At 43.2% G+C, this 20,292-nt stretch overlaps 2 pseudogenes; one reads left to right on the plus strand and one right to left on the minus strand.

Annotated features, from left to right (window-relative positions):
- The first annotated feature begins 456 nt into the window (after positions 1 to 456).
- Positions 457 to 2,794, plus strand: LOC109238812 (annotated as a pseudogene).
- A 4,372-nt stretch (positions 2,795 to 7,166) lies between these two features.
- On the minus strand, positions 7,167 to 12,737 carry LOC109238813 (annotated as a pseudogene).
- Positions 12,738 to 20,292: the final 7,555 nt, after the last annotated feature.

A 20,292-nucleotide genomic window follows, 5' to 3' on the forward strand; every position in this document is an offset into this window, starting at 1 on the left:
AATATGACTTTTATGCCTGGCGGCTACTCGGATCTTATGTTCTTTAGATGCCCAGATTATCTGCCAGTTGTCTGGCTGTAAAAGGAAGAGGTTAGTTCACAACTCTGAAAGCCGAAGACGAAGCGAGGAAGGCAGCTACAGAGCAGCAGATAAGGAAGAGATTTAGGCAACTTAATTGACCTACCGGACTCTAAAGAAAGGGTACCACTTATTTGGAAACTAGAAACTTGTCGGTTTCCAAGCGAAACTCGATGCTACTTTAACACAAGGGCCGGTGTCCATCATTGAAAGTGGCATCTCTGTTCGCGCACATTGGAGAAAGTGCTCTGCTTGTGAAATTGGTCCATTGACACCTATAATTGTTTCAACCAAGGCCGAGCACTCTTCTCGAATTTTTGGATGCACTCTCGCTTTAAGTAGCTGAAACCTCTATGTGGAAAAGTTTCTTATTGCAAAATGAATGGCATTCTAGAAGCTCTCACTCAAACAAGGGCTTCCTATACTGTACTAAACAGAATCAGTGGACATAGAGCATGTCCCCCTACTAACGTTCCCCTAGCGGGGGAACTATCAATAGCGATTGTTGCTCCTTATGCCTGGTTCCGCTCAACTCTCCCTTCAGAGCTACCCTTTCCTGAAAGCGGAAGAGGTAGCTTACTAACCTACTGGAGTAAGTAGTCTTGTCCGAAAGCCTCAGGCGAAAAGACAACTTAAAAGTAACAAGGTTCTGAAAGAAAGACAAGCCTTAAGGCAACTAAAGTTAGGAAGGTAGGTTAAAGTTACTAGTCTTTCTTATCCGAAAGCAAGCAAGACAACAAGGGAGGTTTTAGGCAACTCGCTGGTTTCGAGATGGGTTTCCTTGCGGGTGTGTCCACTTGTTTTCCTATTCAAGTTCTGGTTCCAAATTCAGAATGTTCGGATTCTTATTGCCACTACTTAGCATACACTGGTTAAAAGGTTAAATGGTTCATTTTTCTTAACTTCAGCTGAGTTAGGTTCTTTACGCAAAGAAGCCAGGCGAAAAGCGCACACGAAGATTATAAATAATATGTTAAAATTGAATCATCGACAAGATGTTTATCAGAGAGATTTTATTATGGGATACAATCGAAGGGCTCATAAAATTCAAAACTTGAGAAGTAAGGGAATATCGATGGCCGTTGTTGAACAGAGAGCGAACGGACGGCAAGTGACTTTGATCTCATGCTGGCCTTTACTTCGGCTACTAATAAGTGGGTTGGGGTTTGACAAATCAAGACTGGGGCTTCGTTTAGCCGCCTATGTAGTAAGAAAAACTCTAAGTTTGACGTTGAATAGCCATAGTAAGTTCATCACCAGTGGCATAAGCAGAGGAGGCATATGCGGTGGGGAGAAAGGCAATTTACCTCACTTCTTAAAATTCCAGTTGAACCCGCAACAAAGCCAGCGTTGCTTTCGTGGGATCAACTGCTCGTTTTCGATATAGAACTGGATAATCAAAAACAGCGTCTCTTTTTTTTTGGAATCGAGCGAGATGATATGCTGAAACGGGTGCTAGCTTGAAAACCGCCGCAGAACGAAGCAACGCTGTCGGTTGAGGCCTCACCGGGCCTTCATAAATAAGTCTCTCAACAATCAGTATTTCTTATGAATAGGAGGGCACTGATGGAGAACTTATCGACGACAAAAAAGACGAGGTTTCTGTTGGAAGGTCCCTGACGCCCCGAGTCAAATGGAATTGAAAAGACTTTTTTTATATTTATAAGCAAGGTGGCATCTCGAAATTGCCAATTCTATTTGTATAGGGAATTCGCCCACTTCCTACAATCTGGCTTGAACCTTTGGGTAGACTCTGCAGAATCAACAACCATAGCTGCACGGAGTACGGTAGAATTCCTCGGTACGGTCATTCGGGAAGTCCCTCCGAGGGCGACTCCCATACAATTCTTGCAAGAGCTGGAGAAGCGTCTACGGGTAAAGAACCGTATCCATATAACTGCTTGCCACCTACGCTCCGCCGTCCATTCAAAGTTTAGGAACCTAGGTAATAGTATCCCGATCAAAGAGCTGACGAAGCGGATGAGCGGAAGGGAGTCTACTAGACGCGGTTCAACTAGCGGAGACTCTTGGAACAGCTGGAGTAAGAAGTCCCCAAGCGAGCGTCTTATGGGGGGCCGTCAAGCACATACGACAAGGATCAAGGGAGATCTCGTTGTTGCATAGCTCAGGTCGGAGCAAGGTGCCATCGGACGTTAAACAGGTAGTCTCACGATCGGTCACTCATGCCCAGACATTGTCATTGTATACTCTCGCGGGTCGGAAGGTGGCAGGGGAAGGAGGGGGACACTGCGCGAGATCTATCAGCAGCGAATTCCCCATACAAATAGAGGCACCTATCAAAAAGATACTTCGAAGCCTTCGGGATCAAGGACTCATTAGCCGAAGAAGACCCTGGCCAATCCACGTGGCATGCCTGATGAATGTCAGCGATGGAGACATCGTAAATTGGTCCACGGGCATCGCGATAAGTCCTCTATCCTACTACAGGTGCTGCAACAACCTTTACCAAGTCCGAACGGTTGTCGACCACCAGATCCGCTGGTCTACAATATTCACCCCGGCCCACAAGCACAAATCCTCGGCGCGGAATATAATCCTAAAGTGCTCCAAAGACTCAAATATAGTCAATCAAGAAGGTGGTAAGACCCTTGCAGAGTTCCCCAACAGCATAGAGCTTGGGAAGCTCGGATCCGGTCAAGATCCGAACAACAATGAGCACTCAACTACTAGTAAAAAGGGAGAAAGTTGACTTTGAGAAAGAAGGTGCTTCTTGCCGCTTTATTAGTAAGTAAGCTTGTTTTATATCTCCTCGATAAAGGCGAAAGATCACTCCTAAAAGCAAGCTTTCTCTTATATACTATACCATACCACATAATTTCATTTGCCTTCCTGCTTAAGGAACTAGTTCGGATGGAAACCCTGATCAAGCAGGTGGCCTAGCTAACATAGCTATCCATCAGAAATAGCTGCATTCCATTGCAGGCTACTATAGAGGCATATAATTTTCCGGGTGTTAAGAAAGATATTGAATCAAAAGCGGACATACTTGCTCACTGGCTAGATCGGGCTGTCTGTACCTTTGCTAACTCTTCTGCCTGTAAGGAAGCTTGAAAGAGGGAATTCTCTGATCTATGACCCCGAAAGAAAGATAGTCTATTATTCGATTCCGCGCATTGGAACTGAAAAGGGCTATTCTTAAACAGTCTTCCTTGCTTCTTACCTCTTATCTTATTGTAGGAGATAATCAAAGAGAGAAAACTCTTCCTATCAATTCCTTTTGAATAAGGCTACGCTCCTTCAAGCCTTTGAAACTATTGAAAATAGAATCTTTGTTTTCATGCGGGTTTTCTTCTCCACCAACAACCAAGACGCATGATAGCGTTTTCCAGCGCTGCTGGGCAGAAAGACACGATGGCATGAAACTAGATTATTTACGCTGATTGTTCTTCCACTTCAAACGCTCAAAATAGACCATTTTTCGTGTGAAATGACAGGGATTGGTTTTGTTACATAGGGAATCCCAAGCAAAGCAATCTACACAATTTTCGGGTTCAATAGTAAGAAAGAAAGGGACCTCTCACTCAATTCAATAACATGTTCTAGGGCATATTATAATAATAAAAATAATGTTCACATTTCACCAGGCTTTTTGGACATTCCATGATTAAATCGACTAGTGGTACTTTCGAGATGCCACCTTGTTTATAAATATAAAAAAAGTCTTTTCAATTCCATTTGACTCGGGGCGTCAGGGACCCTCCAACAGAAACCTCATCTTTTTTGTGGTCGATAAGTTCTCCCTCAGTGCCCTACTATTCATACGAAATACTGATTGTTGAGAGACTGATTTATGAAAGCCCGGTAAGGCCTCAACCGACAGCGTTGCTTCGTTCTGCGGCGGTTTTCAAGCTAGCACCCGTTTCAGCATATCATCTTGCTCGATTCCAAAAAAAGACGCTATTTTTGATTATCCAGTTCTATATCGAAAACGAGGAGTTGATCCTACGAAAGCAACGCTGGCTTTGTTGCGGGTTCAACATGAATTGTAAGAAGTGAGGTAAATTGCCTTTCTACCCACCGCATACGCCTCCTCTGCTTATGCCACTGGTGATGAACTCACTATGGCTATTCAATGTCAAACTCAGAGTTTTTCTTACTACATAGGCGGCTAAACGAAGCCCCAGTCTTGATTTGTCAAACCCCAACCCCCTTATTAGTAGCCGAAGTAAAGGCCAGCATGAGATCAAAGTCACTTGCCATCCGTTCGCTCTCTGTTCAACAAAGGCCATCGATATTCCCTTACGTCTCAAATTTAGAATTTTATGAGCCCTTCGATTGTATCCCATAATAAAATCTCTCTGATAATCATCTTGTCGATGATTCAATTTTAACATATTATTTATAATCTTCGTGTGTGCTTTTCGCCTGGCTTCTTTGCGTAAAGAACCTAACTCATCTGAAGTTAAGAAAAATGAACTATTTAACCTTTTAACGAATGTATTGTAAGTAGTGGCAATAAGAATCTGAACTTTCTGAAATTGGAACCAGAACTTGAATAGGAAAACAAGTGGACACACCCGCAAGGAAACCCATCTCGAAACTAGCGAGTTGCCTAAAACCTCCCTTGTTGTCTTGCTTGCTTTCGGATAAGAAAGACTAGTAACTTTAACCTACCTTCCTAGCTTTAGTTGCCTTACGGCTTGTCTTTCTTTCAGAACCTTGTTACTATTAAGCTGTCTTTTCGCCTGAGGCTTTCGGACAAGACGACGCACTCCAGTAGGTTAGTAAGCTACCTCTTCCGCTTTCAGTCAAGGGTAGCTATGAAGGGAGAGTTGAGCGGAACCAGGCATAACGAGCAACAATCGCTATTTATAGTTCCCCCGCTAGGGGAACGTCAGGAGGGAGACATGCTCTATGTCCACTAATTCTGTTTAGTACGGTATAGGAAGCCCTTGTTTAAGTGAGAGCTTCTAGAATGCCATTCATTTCGCAATAAGCAACTTTTCCACATAGAGGTTTCAGCTACTTAAAGCGAGAGTGCATCCAAAAATTTGAGAAGAGTGCTCAGCCTTGGTTGAAACAATTATAGGTGTCAATGGACCGATTTCTGGAAACCGACAAGTTTCTAGTTTCCAAATAAGTGGTACCCTTTCTTTAGAGTCCGGTAGGTCAATTAAGTTGCCTAAATCTCTTCCTTATCTACTGCTCTGTAGCTGCCTTCCTCGCTTCGTCTTTGGCTTTTAGAGTTGTGAACTAACCTCTTCCTTTTACAGCCAGACAATTGGCAGATAAGTTGGGCATCTAAAGAACATAAGATCCGAGCTGCCGCCAGGCATAAATGTCATATTGTTAACTAGGGAAATTGGAACAACCAGGCATCTCAAACATTGATAAGGGAAGAATCAGGCTTTCATTAGGATGATATTCCTTTCATCGGAATGGCAAGGCTTGCTAGTTTCCTGAAGTACACTCGCATATGTCTATCTATGTCATAGTTGCTTGGAAGGAAGGTCTCAGATGTACATTCGCCATGTAAGAGATTTTCTTTCCTCTATCTATGTCATACTTGGGATTCACTGACAGCATATTCCAAGTAGATCCTCCCTCCCCCTCGCTCCGCTTTATTTCGCTCGTTTTCTCTTTCCTTCTGCCTGCAAAAAAAGTTATGAGATTGGTTTTGTGTGCGTTAGCAATCATCAAACCTGTGACATAGATAAGATTTACGTTCATACAGTTGGAATTCCCGAGACCACTTTTTGCCTTGCTGCTCTTGCTTCTCTGGCTAGTGCTCCGGCTAAGGCTTTCTTTCCGATTTGACTTGCCTTCCTTATCTTTCAATCTGGACTTGCATGTGTTCCGCATATGACTATTTTGAGTGATTGCTGCTATCTGGCTTGAGTTAGACAAGCAGAGAAGGATCTTATGCCTCCGGTGACCGGCCTGTCTATCTAGTATCTAGTACTAGGACTAGTAGAGTAGAGGCACTACTGGGTGGGGCTTCCTCGATCACAGCTTCTCGCTTAGCTAACTGCTAGACAAGGATGCAAATTAACCCTTTATATAGAATGTAGATCGACACATTCAATGAAGCAGCCAGTACGGCAAACAAGCTACTTTCTTATTCTAGGACTAGAAGATCCTCTACCTATTAGCATACCCGTACCGGTAGTTAGACTAGCACTCTCTCCCCAATCAATCGTAGTAACTGGCTGTAAGAGAGCTGGCTGTCTACTATCTATGTCATGCCTTGGCAGGTGAATATGAGAGAGAGGCTGTAAGTGCATTCTCTCCTTCTCCATCTTCTGGAAAGAACTCTTTGAGCATGCTGACAGAATGATTGACACTCACATCTCTCTCATTTCTAGTGATTTCGCTACAGTTTACTAGCGCATTCCTAGACTAAGACTACGGCATTGGAAACGCACGCTCACTCTCATTCCAGGAATCAGAGGAAGGCATTATGTCCGGTAATAAAGTTAGAAGTTTCCGGCTTGCTTTCTCTCTTCTCTTGCAGTTGGCAGTCTCAGTCAACCTTGTTCCGGGCCTTCTCTTCTACTCTATCTGCTTATTGGATTGGTAGGTACAGTCTTTCTTCTAGGCTTCTGATTGAACTTTAAGGTAATGGGAGAGAAGGCAATCGACAGATAACTGGTAAGTAAATCTATGGACTAGGTTCTCACTCTAAGCCAGTACTAGTAATTTAAAAAAACGATAAGACATCTAGCGCAGTCACTTGTTTTTTCTTTCTGATAGGCCAACTCAAAGAGGGAAATGCAAGGCGCTTTAGCGTTCTTTTTTGCCTCGCCTGCTACTGGTAAGAGAGAGCCGCTGTCATTCTTCGCTTCGTTCGTGAATCAACTGCACATGAATAGGCTCTTCCTTACGCCTTCTAGGAGGAAGCGGCTTTTTTCAAAAATTCCCGGGAAAATGAAATGAACTTCTTTTTGTAAGGAAAGAAAGTCGCCTAAGGAAAGTAGAAGTCTATGCATACTAACTGAATCATTGGGGAAGGATGGTGGTGCAAATTGGCATTTTCCCTTCTCCTTTCTAAAGCAAAAAAGAATGTTATCATTTTGATCGTGACTTGAAAAATGAAAGAAGAGAAGGAACTTGGAGTTGGCGCCCACATAACGGATTGCTTGCTTACCAAGCCATCCTGGCTTTTCGCTCCTTTCCTTAGAGTCAAGTGGCTTTCACTCCTCCAGTTCTATTATTATTGACTTGACTTATTATTACAAAAACCACTCACTATCCAAATGAAAGACGATCGATTATCTACCCAAGAAGATAGAGAGTCCCACATACAAGAAAAGGTCACAAATAGAGTTGAACCAAGTAATATTGCAAAGGCATAATGACAGTAGGGTCGGGATATCCCCGCCCTCCGAACCGGACGTGAGGGTCTCCCCTAATCTGGCTCTCTGTAGAGGAATCTCCACTCACTGCTTCCCCCAATATCCTCCCTTTGCCATATCATGGGGGTTTACAGGAGATCCTAGAGGCTCGCTCGGAAAGGCTACTATACCATACCGTTTGACTTAACTCTACTCTAGTAGTCACTAGTGTAAGGCCCCGTGAAATTTGTACTCAAGGCATAACACTTCGTCGAGTCAAAATTTCCGGATATGTGTTGAGAATATGTAATATTTTACTGATTTTTCACTTAAAAAGCAAGAGTCAAAATTTTCCAAAAAATTGCCATTATGCGGTCCAGAATGCGGTCGCAGATCAGTTATGCGGACCGCATTTCTGCCGCGGAGTGAAACAGAAGAATTGTCAAAACTGATGTTGAAGATGCGGTCCATTATGCGATCGCATAACCAATATGCGGACCGCATAATCGTCGCATAAATTCCTCAAGGATTTGTGGAGGTCAGTTCTGCGGTGCAAAATGCGACCGCATAAAAGGAATGCGGACCGCATTCCCGTCAAAGACCCAAACAGAACCTTCAGAGTTTTGGGGCACTTCTGCGGTCCAATTTGCGGACCGCATTTGATTCTGCGATCGCAGAATGCGACCGCAGATCTTGCTCGGTCTTCTATTTTTCTAAATTTTAAAACCCGACCCCTTTGTAATAAAACAACCCAACCCCTCATTTTTAACATTCTTCTGAACAAAAATAAGAGAGAGGAAGAGAGGGTTCTTGAGAGAAAAAGCGATTTCCATCAATTTGGTTCTTCAAAACTATCCGGGCCGGGAAAATTCAAAGTAATTGTCCTCATCCCCATCCTTACAGGTAAAATCCCTAACCTTTTTCCTTGATTTTCAGGTTTAAACTAAGGGGGGGGGGGAGTCTCATGCATTAATTCTTGAAAGTTATGGTTGAAATTGTGCATGCATGTCTATTAAAACCTAAAATCTAGTAGGAGTAATTGGGTGGGAGCAAAGACTTGTGCAAAGAAGGGGTTAATAACCTAAATATGTTCGGGTAGTGATTTTGAACCTTGAATTCTAAGTTATATGTATTAATTTGTGCACTATATTGACGTTGCTAGATTATTTGGTGAATTGGAAGTAGAAATTAAAAAGGAATTCAGCTCCAGATATGAATGGCTAACTTTAACTCTTGTAGAATCCCCTTGTTGTGACGAGCATACGGTATGTGTACCTTGTATGAAAATATGTGAATCGATTGCCTTAGTTGATTTCCATACCACCAAGTTATATGTGATTGTGAGAAGTGATTTGATGTGCCTATCTTGTTATGTGCAAAGATTGTAAAAGCTTGAGGATGTCGACATGGAAGTATGTGTTTACTTATGTGAACTATTTGTGAATTCTTGTGATTAATGTGCCTTGAATGTTGTTGGTTAAGTCTTACGATATGATGGTGCAAGTAAATGGAAACAAATCAAATGTGGGTGTGTGATTGTGAAAGTGTTATGTGGAAAGAACTGAGAAACAAATGATGGAAGGAAATCGTAAATGATGCACTTGGAACAACTGTGGTAATAACATATTTGGCTTGTTGTGGGTAATTATTGTGGTGACATAAATTGCATATGAGTTGTTGAATATGATGAAATGGTATTGATGGCTACGGAAATTCTTGTGAATTGTTGAGGTTGTTCTTTGAGAATTGTTGTGGTTGTTCTTATGAATTGTTGTTATTGTGTGTAGTTTGTGAATTGTGATTGTTCGGTGGGATCGGTTTGCGCTCCATAACACGAAGTAATAAGGTGTGGGTTGGTGATAAGGGTGGCCGAGGTAATAAGGGTAGAAAGTGATCGAAATCACTATTGAAATGAATATATGAGAAAGTTGTGAAATCATTGATGTGATAATGTTGAAGGGGAAAAGGAGAGATTGTGAAACTTGTTTGGCTTTGATTGTTTCTTTCACGTGCATTTGATCGTTGATTTTATTGATGTCTGTTACTTGTGAGTTATTTGATTTTACTTGGGGTGAAGTTTGTTTATACATACCAGTACAATTCAAATATACTGACGTCCCTTTTGCCGGGGGCGCTACATTCGTGTTATGATTGTAGGTGGTTCTATAGCAGGTACTCTAGTCCACCGACAGTAGCACCTTATCCATTTTCCGTCAACTGTATTGGTGAACCCCTTTCCTCTCGGGGCCCTGTGTCGCTCATGCCGCTCTTCTTCCCGGAGTCTTATTTTGGTATTTATGTAAGGTATAGCCAGAGCCTTTTTGCCGACATTTTCATATTATTCTTTAGTTGTAGTTAGAGGCTCCGTAGGCAGGATGTGGGTAGTGTCGGGCATGGGAATTTAAAATAGAAATATTGATGTTTGGCAATGATGTATAAAACTTCTAATACCTTTAATATTGCGAATGAAGTTGCTAATGAAAATGAAATGGAAATCGTTAATGATATGTTTATAGAATTTGATTAATGGAGTCCATCTCCTAGTTATTCATGAGTTAGATTCGGTATAATGAGATCTAACAGGCTTGCTCGGTCGGGTTTACTCGGTTGAGCGTCGGTCGCGCTCCTCGAATTTTGGGGCGTGACAACTAGACTCACTATAGTAGTCCGTCTGGATGCTCTTGCTGAAATCATTACTCTTAATTCTCCCGTGCTCTAGCAATTGCACTCCCTAGACCACTACCATGTAGTTAGGTAGGGACAATCAGTCCGTAGTGACGGGAATCTACGAATGAATGGGGATCCCTATTAATATAAAAAGAATATCTAATTAGAGTTTTCTCCCTTTCTCTCACTCAATAGATCTATCTGGTCTGATACGGTACAGTACAATACGAGACGATGGAATGCAATGGGATAGATGGTAGAGGGCTGCCTGCGCCCAAAAGCGATGATTCACTTGTTCCCTTGTCCATAGGGACCTCGTGGCATACAACCGAAATGACTCCCGCTAGATAGCCGCCCCTTTCTCTCTTTTTACAGCCTCGTGGACTGACGAAAGAAGGGAAGTTACAGAAAGGGGCAGTGAAGGCTCGCGAAGTAGACAACAAGCAGCAAGCAAGAGCTTCTCAGCCCCTAACCTTTCTCTTTTTTAATAATACTTATTTTTATAATCAGGTAAGCTTTGAAGCCGGCTGCTCTTCTATACTATACTAGTTGTAGGGCGCTAGCGCTTGACTAGTATAATATAATGTAAAGGGACTCTATTATGATCTTACAAATCTAAAGATCTCAAAATGGAAGAACAAGCTCTTTTGCTCGCCCCAATCTCTAAAGGGGCGTAAGCACTTATCTCGCTAGGGGATGGGATTCATTCACTTGCATTCCTACTAGCACTACAAAAAGCTCCGGTCTTAACGCCCCTACTACTGCTGTGCAGCCTTTCCTCGGGTTCGTAGAGTCGGGTTTCCCGTATACCCAATACGGAGGAGCCGCCCCCACCAGGCAGGCGGCCACGGGTCATAATGCACTCTTCGCACAACAAATCCACTTTGAAGTTGACTTATTCGCTCGGCCAATCGTCGGAATGTGTACGAGATACCATAAGGGCCAAATATATAAATAGCACCTTTGTCTAAAGCTTCGAAGGAGACTTCATATCCGAAACGCAGGAACGATCTGACTAGAAAATCATTCAAAACTTGATCGAAAAACCAGCGTTTATTCAAGAAGCTATAGAGTCGATTACTGATAGTACTAGTTTGAAAGGCTCGTTGGAATTGATCCTCTACGGGATTAACATTATACGCAACATAAGCACCTGAAGTACTAAACAGAATAGGTATTAGTTTGGCAATGGTTGGAGCAGCAAACTCGGTTTCGGCAAGAATCTCATTTTTTGGTAGTACGAAGGGGGAATTGGCCCAAAAATTGGATGGGGGTCAAGACGCTGTCGGGCGCCGGCGGCTGACTCAAGTGCCCCCCGAACCGCGCGAAATGGTCGCCTATTACACGGCTCACTAACTCTGCCTGGGGTGTGGGTACCTATTATTCGTCGGGTAATTTGTCCGCGTATTCCCAGACAATAGAAAAGAGTCTTTCTTTCTCCTCTCTCGAGGAGAATTTAAAGGGAATGTGATCCCCTCTATTGTAATGAAATAATTGAAGCTCATTTATTCTTTGAAGGAGAGCTTTAGCAAAACCCACTTTTGCCTCATCTAAGGCCAAGGGGGAAATAAAGTTGTCAAACATAGCATCGGAAAGGGTCGTCTTTCGCCCGATATTAAAGAGGTATCTTAACTCTTCTTTAATATGGGAGCGTAGACATTCCGGTACAACTTGATTATCCGGTAGATCTAGCGCCATTTGCCATTCATCAGGCTTGGGAGAGGAGGTAGACGCTCCCCCACCCGAATCCTTTCCTGCGCAGTCTACCGTTTCTAACAACAATTCATCAAAGAAAAAAGAGAAGGAAAACAAAAGAGACAGAGTCCAAACGCTTTCCATAATAGGTACACGACAAATGTCTGGATTATTTTTATAGTAGAAATGCCATAAAGTGCGACCCAAGATCCATGATACGAAAACCAAAAGCAAGATAAGTAAGCACACGAAATCCTGATGTATTTCTAACTCCAACTCGAACAATAAATAATTATACAATAGAAAACACCATCTAAAGAGCTTTATCTCTATCATAATCGCTAAAATAGTTGAAAAAACGATCGCTGAAAATTCAAGTAAAAAGGGAAGCGTTTTTGAAAACATAGGAGAGGAATACAAATTAGGAGAAATTAAAATGTGAAAGGTAAAGATCTGAGATAAGTCCTTCTTTTTCTCTAACTATTTTGATAGAGGAGACTGCCCACACTGAACACCAACCCAATCTCGATAAGAATCAGTACGCTACACTCGATCAATCCACGAAGGTGTGGCACTTCTCCACCCTCTGCTAGCAGCTTTCTTCTCTTATGATTTTTTCTTAAGTAGAGGTTCTTTACCGGTGACCCAGTTGATTCGGCCCCCACTATCCTTAAGGAACTAACCCAGGCAACTGAACTCATTTAGGTTAGAGGCTGCTTAGTAAGAGCTAAGTACAGATCTGCTACCAGCTCCCTGGGTAGCCATCCGTCTAATGAGCTAACTTCTTGACCTTGCTCTAGGCCCTCTGGGTCTTTATTTCCTTCTTCTTGTTGCTCCTCGTCATTTGATTTGCATGGTTACCTGCTGCTCGTGGCACCGCTGATGAAGCCACATCCGGAAAGTTTTAATCGGCAGAGGCACGGGCGTATAACTAGTATTAAAACCTTGTAATAGAATATGCTTGTTCGCCCCAAGCTCATCCGAGAGAACAGGAAATAACATCTCTGTATGATAAGTTTGAAGGAGCGTACCGGCAGTGGGTATCTCTGGAACTTAAACATGAGCTGAAGCGGTTGCGATTGTCATGAGATGTGGAGCATGTGGGAAACATTGACATAAGCTCTTCTATTTGAGATTACGGAGTCACAAGTAACTGATTGTTAGAGCGTAACTGTCAACCATATGCAACCAGGGATGGAGTTATTCGATCACAGTGGATTCCGTGCCTGAATGTAATGTGCAGTCTGGCCTTCAATCCGATTAGGGGCATGTTGCCCTTTCTCCTACGCCTAGTGCCTTACTTTCTTAAAGAAGACATCTGTCCATTCAATCGGAATTTCTATTTCTAGAGGTATACTCCATTTAGCGATATCCCACTTATCTTCCTGAAAGTCAAGTGCCACACCGGATACGCATTCAGTTACCTTTCTAAGAGCTCCTTTCATTTCTCTTCTTTGCTTCTGATTCAATAGCACGGAGACTCGCGCAAAGGGTTAACAGTTGATAGGCAAGTCAAGCGGTAAAGCAGTAAATCCACTAAGAAAGGCACTAATAGCTATTCACTCACCAACAACAGCGGCAAGGCAAGAGTGGAAGGAGAAAAGAAAGAAGGATCAAGTCGAGTGTTGTTCGGTGTGAGGCCGAGGTAGTTGTTCTAGTTCTGGATAGGAAAGTAAAGTATGGGCTTAGGGCTTTTGAATTTGAAATGGACTTGCAACCGGGGGAGAACAGAACTCTGGGTCCCGAATTCCCCCGCCGACTGAGAGATTCGATTTCTAAATCCAAGCTGGAACGTAGTCGCTATAGCGAAGCTATTGGCTTTCGCTTTGCTAAATCGGATCGGAGATGATTCGAGCATCAGTGTTTATATATATGATATATGAGAATGAGATTTCATATCAATATATGGGTACACTGATCTCCGTGTGATATTTGTTTTGTCATTTTCTTTATACGATATTTCTACTCAGCTTGAAAAGAAGCCTCTCTTAAGTTCAAGAGTTTAGAAAGGCTCTTAGCATGGGAAGGAGCTCAGACTTCCTTAGAAGGAGATAAGCTAGAACTATCTTTGTATGTACCGGTCTCGGTAATTATAGAGACTAGATAAGATAGGGCAATGAGTTGGTTGTTAGAATGAATGAATGAGGTCGCCGCTTCGCCCTATGGAAACTAACCTAGTGTCCAAATATTGTCGCGGGAAAGAAGCTTTTTGAATCAATAAAGGAAGCCTATTGAATCAGCTTTTGGGAATAGAAGGGGAAGGGGAATATGCCAATGAACTTTAAGCAGGGGACAAAGCTGGGGATGGCAAGGTTCTTTATCAACGATGCGACATTACCGCAGTTGTATGTACTTGCATTTCTGCTGTTAGCATGCTTTGATGGCATAGAATCAATAGTTGACACGCACAAAATAGAAAAGAAGAGCTCTTTGAACGACTTCGGTGCTATAGAATCTCTTTCCAGAAGTGGGCTAGTCTAAAGGCCTTGCCTTATGAAAGAAAAGAAGGATAAGAGGAGGGGAGCGAAGAGAGTAGGCTGCACGTGACAGACTCTGCTCCTATTTCAAATACTCTTCTTGCCGCTTATCTGGTCTCAACCTCTTCCGGTCTTAAGTTACTTACTCCTTTCCCGAGGTACGAAGTCTCTCTTTTGCATTTGACCTGAGACTGGGAGTTGAACTCGCGGCGGAAGGAAAGAAGCATGTAAGCCCGTAAATAAAGTCAAAAGGAGGGCTAAGAGCTTCCTTCTTTGTTACTCTATCCCAGTTCCTAGCTCTAAGACTAGTGGAAGAAGGGGCAAGAGTGGATTCGCTCCTACACCTTCTTACACAAAGGGCTGTAATACTAGGAAAGCGGAAAGCATGGGTAGGGCAAGAGGCTGTGGACGACGTGACCCGTTAGCACCGGATGAATGACGCAAACTTGAGCGCCTAAAGTGACGAGAGAAGGACATGAGTTCCTTCAGGGTAAAGGGCATACCTGAAATTTAGGTCATGCAGGAATGCAGAAGCGGAACAAAGAAAAGCTTGACGCTAATCCACTAAAGACTGAACCCATCAAGTGAACAAGTCGCTAAGGCTTCCACAGACCGAGGCTTATAGCAAAAGGAAAGACGATTCTATCCAATCACAACCTCGCCAAGTCTCTAATCAGGGGCTCCATCATGTTAGCCAATACGAAGAGTGGCTGTTCTGTTAATAGAGTATATCACAGCTAATGCACTCCACGATTCCGAATACACCTATAAGCTCGCCTCAATCTTAGATTTTTCCTTTATATGCTTTAGTAGATAGAAAGACTCTTTGACGGGCTACTCCCCAAGCAAAACAACCTCACTGTCTCTCGAAGCAGCCTAGTCACATAGTGCAGTTGGAGCTAGAGACGAGGATGGCACCGTGAATGCTTAGCTAGAATAGACAAAGCTAAGCAAAGAGGAACCTATCCCAAGCGTAGCATCAACTATTATATCTTCCCTACTGCTATAAAGGAAAAAGGAGAGAGATAATGCAGAGAAGCACTTTTCGAAGAGAGAGAAAGAAACCTCCCTAACTCAGAAAGGCCCAGACTGCGCTGAGGAAAGAATGGCACTTTTCAAATAAGAAGAGGGGCAGTGAGAGCAGAGAAAGAAAGTAACCTAAAGGTAATTATTTCTCTAAAGGGCGACGCAAACGTGAAGGTTATTTTCCTTACTGGTTCTGAAAACCTTCAAAGACAGGCGTAAAGCCCTCCTCACTGGTTGGCAGAGACCCTATTCGATCGTATGGACCTATTCCCATTTATGGCACAGTATCCCAAGCAGTAAGGCTCTGTAGAGCTAGTCTCCCTTGAGACCTGCTGCCGCAAAAGCTCTTTCTGCTGCTCCTTCGCATGCGGATTAAGATGTACAAGGCAAGCAAGCAAACATTGGCAACTGGAAATTTCAAGGATCAGGGGAGGTATGAAATGGTTATCTTGGCTGGGAATCAAGCCCCAACATAAAGAGCTGTGGGCCAGGTGGCTTTGCTTTATCGGATCAATCAGTGTGCAGTGGGCAAGCTCTTTCCCAAGTCGCTGAGCTGTTTAACAGAGGGAAGGTCAAAGAGCTGTGGGGCTAGGAGTGTTCTCAATCTTAGCATTCCGAGACAAAGCCTGGGTCGTCGAACTAAAGAATCTCAGCATTGGCCATAAAAACGCGTTTGAAGGCCTGTTTCTGGGACTGATAGGGAGGGGTCTAAAACTTTAATTTCTGCTATATCAACCTTCCAAACCAAAAGGGGATTCCGCTCCTACCGCTAAAGCATTGTTTCGGCCCCTGCTTCCAGAAGAGTTGGTGCAAAAGTCATTGTAGTCCAAATAGCGTATTTCCGGTTAGGGGCCTAAGACTCACTAAAGCAATTGTAGCTATTCACTCCTTCTAGTTCTAGTGAATTTCGCTCCAAATAGCATAAAAAGAAGCTTGAGTTCAATTAGGGGGGAACCCTCTGTAGTCAACCTGCTCCCAATGAAGAGGTAAGGGGCGTAGCGATGAAGTCGAACAGGGTTGGTAAATTCACCGGGTGACTCGAAAGCAGGCTCTTAAAGACCACTCCTAGCGCGTCAGTCATTTCGCTCCCAAAGAGCTCCCTAAAAACGTTGCCAATATCGACAGCAGCTCCTGTTCAAGCTCTTGTTTCGGTTCCCGCAAAAGAAATTGTTGCAGTCTCAACTGGATAAATGAACAGCTTCGCATCTATTTCCTATTGTAATGACAAAGGTTTTTCTACTGATCCAGTGTCAGATAATTGGAAATTCGCTTTCAGCTCTTAATCTTCTTCGGGGGACATGGAAAAAGCCAAGGCTCGAGAGACCTAGCGCTAAAGCAATTGTAGCGGCCCTTGCTCTATCTGCTTCTTTCTCTTCCCAGGAATGAACAATTGGATAAAAAAAGGATCTTCTTCTTTGTTTATATATATATTATTATAATAATATTAAGATTAAGAAAGCAAGAAAACGGATGCGCGAGGCTAACGCTATAGGCTTGAGCGCATTAGCACTTAATCAATCTGTTGCTTGTTCCTTTCATGACTCAAACAACCGGTACGCTTTCTGGCTCGCAACGACTCAAAAGGGCGTTTTCTTGCAAAGCAAGCTATTCGCCTTTCAGAAAGGGTGGGCCTCTTTGATTCAAAAGGCGCTACTAAACTACTCTAGTACAGCTAGTGTTAGTTACAATAGAATGTCGTTCACCCCGCAAGCCCTTCGTATGCAAGCCCTACTGAAGTACAAAAGGCAAACGGCATTAGTACAGCTGTTAAGAATACTCTCCGATGTTGACTTTGTAAACTAATAGGCCGGTAGGTTACTTTTGAATCAAAGTAGCGACGAAAGGGGGAAATAGCTCAGTCGGTTAGAGTGTTGGTCTGTCACGCCAGAAGTCGCAGGTTCGAACTCTATACAAAGGGCCTTTCCTTTCAAATGACAAGTGCCTCTTCCTGCTGCGAGGGCCTTGAATCCAAACCGCCCCCGCCCGAAAATGCTCATTCCTTTCTCGTTGGGGGTAAAAATGCTAGCTGTCCTATTACAGCCAGCTCCCAATGAGAAAAGATTCATTTTTAAGAAGTTCATTTGATGACATAACAAGTCTCACCACCTTCTTTTGAACTATATCTATTTCTTTTAGCACTCTAGACACACTAACGGGAGCAAAAAAATATAGAAGTCCCGCGGAGCTGATGACCGCGGGTGGAGAATTACTCGATAAATAGAAGATCATGCTACCGTTTTGGGCCAACAAGGTCAAAATCTTCGTCAACGCAAGGAAAGGACATGGCAATCAGTCCGAATCCAAGCAACACCCATGGAACCCACCCAGCGTAAGGAAAAATATGGCACCAACGGATGTAGCTATACCTAGAAAAGAAAGTTGGCCTAACTCCAGTTTGTTTGATGAAGTTGAATAGTAAAAAATCTATGGGCGAAAGGCAAATAGGGCTCATCATTGATTTCATGAAATGCTTCCTTCGCTTCCATGCCAAATTGAAACTGATCTTTCTTCCTCAACATGAGGCTTGTAGACTCGTGACGCAACACGACTGAACGACTTAATGTTTCAGGTTCAGGAAGATTCTGGACAGAAGTATTCAAACTCTTGGGGTCAAATCAAAGCTGAACTTCTCCACAAGTCTTCATCCCCATTTCAGTTAGGGCAGATGGACGAAAGAATCAATGCGTTATTGGAGGAGTACTGCTCCGTGGGGCACTTTGTGAGTGCCAACCGGGTGCAGCTGCTGGACGTTTCACAATTCTGCTAAAACTTGCAAAAAAGCTCTGCATCTGTCTGTTCGAGTTAGCGATAGGCCAGCAACCTTTGGCTCTCCACACGGTTGTTGCCGGCTACACGGAAAGGAGCCCCTCTGCTTACAAGTTTGCTAAGGATTGGCAGCAGCAAACTGAGATTGCTAAGGCTTAATCCTTGGAAAGGGCAGCTAATGTTCGAAAGGCCCAACGGATCACCATAGGATAGAACCTTTGCGACCTGCTCCCCTCTCACTTAGGACTCACTACTTGCTTGAAAGCCCTACTTTTGTCTTGCTTAAGACTAAAACCCGTACTGCATTCACTCTTTCTCTTTCTTCTCTACTTGGTAGCTGCTTCTTCACCGTTCAAGTAGCTGTGCTGTATAAATATGGGAACTCGGTTGCATCATGGAAAGTTCATTAAAAAATCTTCCAACATCTCAATATTCTCCTTTTTTCAACACCTCCAATCTCCGAACCATGTTCGTTCTGTGACTCTTCATATTTTACAAATTTCAATCCGCTACACCCTAGCAAGAAAACGGATGCGCTAACGCCCTTATTAGAATAGGCTTGAGCGCTAGCGCGCCCCTATCTCGTCATTCGTTGCTTGTTCGGTCGAGCACTTCATTCCTTACTTTCCAGTCTTTTTCTGAAGGTCCTTCTAGATTACTGTCAAATAGGTTCTTCTCCCGCTTTATTGGTTGATCGGCATACGAGGGTGTCAGCACTAAGAAAGCAAATCGGACAATAAAGATCAGTACTAAGTTAGAAGGAAACTAAGCATCAGGCCCTAAGCAAAAAAAAATTGGATAGTACCGTCAGTGTCATCACTGAATCGGGTACATCTGGGTTGGTGGAAAATAGGTCCGCGTGTCAAAGAAGATCTCCGTTATTGAGTCCCTTCTAAGCAGGCTCGGGATATGGGCAGCGCATATGACAAACGATCAGGGAATTTTCTTCTTAATAGAGTACCAGACTTCTCACGCGGCTATATGACCAAAGATCAGGTCTCCGACCAAACTTCCCTTAGCTACATTGAAACAACACATTTCACACTTAATTAAAAGGGCTTAACGATGCCATAGTCTGTGCACGCCTGACTTATCACTTATTCAGGATTGGTTATTTTCTCATACCGAAACGAACTTAGTTTCTCTAATTCCAACCGGAGCGATGTTGGGAACTTGCACTCCTGATAACAAACAAAAGCTGGATTCTATCTCTTCCTTCTGTGAAGCGTATCTATTTGTTGGTTGATTGGCTTGTGGTGCTGCTCTAACCACGCTGTGGAGTTGAACCACAGTTCTTCCTTACCTTTCGTGGTGAAATTCCACTTCCCTTTTTCATAGCTATTATGGAGGAACCGCTGCCCTCACTCAATTCTAATCTCGAAATCTTTACCCGATCAGGAAATGCTTATCTTATATGGCACCATAGGTCTGAGTTTCGTTTCCTATATGCGCTTTCGTTCCATCCGACTTCAAGAACTTGTAGGGGGCCACCCACCCTTTCCCCTTTACCCTCTCACTCCCTAAGGAATGAAAGGCCACATCTAAGCCCAAACCACTGGAATACGAATGAGATCTAGAATTACACCATATAATAGTACATGGCTTTTCTTCTCGAACCCACCTCCTCCAAATAAATTGCACCTCCATAATTCAATTCAAGATAGATAGAAGGGAGAATGCCGCTTTAGAAAAGATAGAATAGTTTCCGACTCCCCCGTAATTGACCCCTAAGCTCGGGGGAATTGGTCGATCAACTCTAGGATGAGCTTCTAGTGTAATACCAACCTTATGGTTGAAAAATGCAATAACTTTACTTTCTTCACTTCAGCTTTGAGATGATGAGCCTAGCGGTGACCGCCTCTATGAGGCCCTTTGGGCGGTGCTTTCTCGATCAACTAGTAGACTTGCATGAAGAAAGAGACTAAACAAAGCGGAGTACTTATTTAGAGGTATACTGAACACCAACCCAATCTCGAAAAATAATGAGAAGTACAAGCAAGGACATTTTCTCGATCCAGAAGGTATTGAACTTCTCGACGCACCTCTATCAATTCCTTCTCTGCCTCATCTCTCTTATGAAATTTCTTTTGTAACAAGAAGCAGGATGCTATAACTGACTCCATTGAGTCCTCTATGAACAATGCACCCTTTTCTGGATTATTGCCGATGTAATCATAAAAAGCGAATTTTTCAGGGACCGGATAAACCTTGATTTTCGGCTAACCCAGCGCCAACTCTTCAATTGATTTCTTGCTGGAGTTCCGTCCTTTAAGCCAGGGAAGTTGCAT

The sequence above is a fragment of the Nicotiana attenuata genome, unplaced genomic scaffold (genome assembly GCF_001879085.1).
Source record: "Nicotiana attenuata strain UT unplaced genomic scaffold, NIATTr2, whole genome shotgun sequence".
Classification (NCBI taxonomy): domain Eukaryota; kingdom Viridiplantae; phylum Streptophyta; class Magnoliopsida; order Solanales; family Solanaceae; genus Nicotiana; species Nicotiana attenuata.